The following is a 3,585-nucleotide window of genomic DNA, read 5'->3' as shown; positions in this document are numbered from 1 at the left end:
AAAAAAAAAAAAAAAAAAGATTACAGCCAAGAAAACCCTGTGGGGCAGTTCTACTCTGTCACATGGTATTATTATGAGTTGAAATTAACTCAGTGGCATATAACACCACCAACCTGAATCGAACTGTGCCCCCCTTCCCCCAGTATGTGTTGAATTCCTTGTCTTTGTACCTACCTATTGATGTACTCCTGTTTGTAAACAGGGTTTTTCATTTGTTATGTTAATGAGGATTTTCATTTTGTTTGTGTTGAGATGTAATCCATACTGCAGACTGAAGTCTTTAATCTTCATCAATAAGTATCTCCTCATCTTCACTTTCAGCAAGCAAAGTTGTGTTGTCTGTGCATTGCAGGTTGTTAATGAGTCTTCCTCTGATCCTGATGTCACATTCTTCTCCATGTAGTCCAGCTTCTCAGATTATTTGTTCAGCATACAGATTGAATAAGTATCATGAAAGGATACAACCCTGACACATGCTCTTCTTGATTTTAAACCATACAGTATCCCCTTGTTCTGTTCGAACAATAGCTTTCTGGTCTATGTACTGGTTCCTGATGAGCACAATCAAGTGTTCTGGAATTCCCATTCTCAATGTTATCCATAATTTATTATGATCCACACAATTAAATGCTTTTGAGTAGTCAATAAAACACGAGTAAACATCTTTCTGGTATTCTTTGCTTTCAGCCAAGATCTATCTGACATCAGCAATGATATCCCTCATTCCACATCCTTTTCTGAATCTAGCTTGCAGTTCTGGAAGTTCTCTGTCAATATAATGTTTCAACTGTTTTTGAATTCTCTTCAGCAAGATATTACTTGTGTGTGATATTAATGAGATTGTTTAATAATTTCCACATTTTGTGGGATTACCTTTCTTTGCAATGAGTACAAATATGGATTTTTCCAGTCAGTTAGCCAGGTAGCTGCCTTCCAAATTTCTTGGCATGGACAAGTGAGTGCTTCCAGCACAGCCTCTGTTTGTTGAAACATCTCAATGGATATTTCATCAATTCCTGGGGCCTTTTTTTTTTTTTTTCCAATTCTTTCAGTGCAGCTTTGTCTTCTTCCTTCAATACCATTGGTTCTTGATCATATGCCACTTCCTGAAATGGATGAACATAGACCAGTTGGTTTTAGTACAGTAACTCTGTGTATTCCTTCATAACTGGACCAATAAACAGTATCATAAAAAATGGAGAAAAGACTGAAGTTGTTAAAGATTTCATATTATTTGGTTCCACAATCAACACCAATGGAAGCAGCATTCAAGACATCAGATGACATATTGCGCTGGGCAAATCTGCTGCAAAAGGCCTCTTTAAAGTGCTGAAAAGCAAAGTTGTCTCCTTGAAGACTAAGGTGTGCCTAACCCAAGCCTCAACAGCCTCATACCCATGTGAGAGCTGGGACAATGAACAAGGATGATCGAAGAAGAGCTGATGCTTTTGTTGTGGTGTTGGCGAAGAATACTGAACATACCATGGACTGTCAAAAGAACTAACAGATCTGTTCTGGAAAAGTGCAGCCAGAATGCTCCTTGGAAGCGAGAATGGCCTGACTTTGTCTCACCTACTTTGGCCATGTTGTCAGCAGGGACCATTCCCTGGAGACGGATATCATGCTAGGTAAAGTGGAGGGTTAATGAAAATGGTCCTTAATGAGATGGATTGACACAGTGGCTGCAATGATGGGCTCAGGTTATAGCAAGGATTATGAGGCTGGCACAGGACAGAGCAGTGTTTCATTCTGTTGTACCTAGGGTCGCTATGAGTCAGAGGTGACTGGACGGCACCTAACAAAAACAACAGCATGTTAATGAGATCATACCAGTGTAAGACAGATCCTAAACTGAATCACTTCTGAATTACAAAAAGACCAAAATAGACCAGATATACACATGGGGAAGAGAGATGCCAAGATGATCATCTACGAGTTAAGGAATAGAAGAAAGCAAGGAAAACCTGGGACTGCCAGCAAAGAAGGGATCAACATGGTTGAGACCTTAATTTGGGCTTTTAGCCTCTAGAGCTGTGAGAAAATAAATTTCTGTTCTTTAAGTAATCCACTTGTGGCATTTGTGTTACAGCAGCACTGAGTAAGGCAAGGACTTGTCTATTTCAGTCACCTAAATATTTGTAAATACTCCTTATATAAAATAATATAGAGGAAAAAAGAAATGGAAATCTAGTCAGCAAGGAAGAACATATTTATAGCTACTGTCCATATTTCCAAAACTAGTCATAAGGCTGTGATTGATATTTGTAACTTTTTTTTATCCCCACTACCCATTCCATATATATATATATATATAGGCTTTCAGCTACCTCTATATCTGGTAAAAGGTCAATACCACTATTTCTGAAAGTTTTAATCCTCAGTGGTTCTAATTTTTTGATTACTTTGGTTTTCAGTTAACTTTTGTTCTTTGATATGGATGTTTTAAGAGGTATCCCAGAGAATTCCCTGTTTTTCACCATGTGACTGTGTAGTGACAACTCAATTTTCCCTTGTTAATCAAGATCAGTCTTCTCAGACTTTAGAGTAAAAGCTCACATTCTTTGCCTATGGCTCACTGGCATAATAGGTCCAAAATGGCAAGGTGGAACTCTCAATTTCCAGTTCAACAGAAAAAATGCTAATGTCATCTGGCAGAAGCATTCATCCTTTGGGAACTGAGACACCCAAACCAGCAAAGCACAAAGTTGTGGGTATGGGAACTATTAGTGGGTTACCAGGGTATAGCACCATATGTTGGTCACTGAGTCAAAGCATATGATGGCATTTTATAAGACAGCACCAAACTTTCAGGGTCTTCTTAATTGGAACTGTAATTGATCCCTAATGGATCTCATTCTACCAACCTAGCAGAGCAGGTTCTTCTAAACTATGGTTATGTGGTAAGACCAGTGAATTCCATGGACGTGCACTTGTTTTGTGTTTTGGGAGCTCTGGTGGCGTAGTGCCTAAGGCATTTGACTACTAACCAGAAGGCTAGCAGTTCAAATCCACCAGGCACTCCTTGGAAGGAAGATTGGGCAATCTACTTCTGTAGAGATACTGCCTTGTAAACCCAAAGAGGGCTCGCTGTGAATTGAAATGACTGCAGTGAGTTTTTTTTTTTTTTTTGGTTTGTTGTGTTTAGTTCTTTGCTCAGAAACAATATTGTGTGGAATTAAACAATGTTGTGTGGAATATGGTGACTAAGGCTTTTCACAAGTCCATGTTCATGGTACTGGCAGACACACTGAGGAAAGAGAAAGAAAATCTATGTATAGAATATATGTACTTTCCAGTTAGGACAAATTGCTGCCACTTCCATGAGAGAAATATACCTCTAAGTAGCTGCCTGTACTTCAGGGAATAGTGCCATTTCAGGGCTTAGTCTCTGTGGTCAGCATTTTAATCACTGTGATGGCAGTCTCAGACCAGTGTTGATAAGGAGAAATCCATGCTGTTGAATCAATGAATAGTCTCCATCCCTGCTGTCATTATATAACCATTCAGCAAGTACCTGTTGTTGTTGTGGTAGTTAGATGCCATCGAGTTGGCTCTGACTCACAGTAACCCTATGTACAACAGAAC

Source organism: Orycteropus afer, unplaced genomic scaffold (genome assembly GCF_000298275.1).
Source record: "Orycteropus afer afer isolate SDZICR_OR568_19922 unplaced genomic scaffold, OryAfe1.0 scaffold00087, whole genome shotgun sequence".
Classification (NCBI taxonomy): domain Eukaryota; kingdom Metazoa; phylum Chordata; class Mammalia; order Tubulidentata; family Orycteropodidae; genus Orycteropus; species Orycteropus afer.
This window is presented reverse-complemented; position numbering follows the sequence as displayed.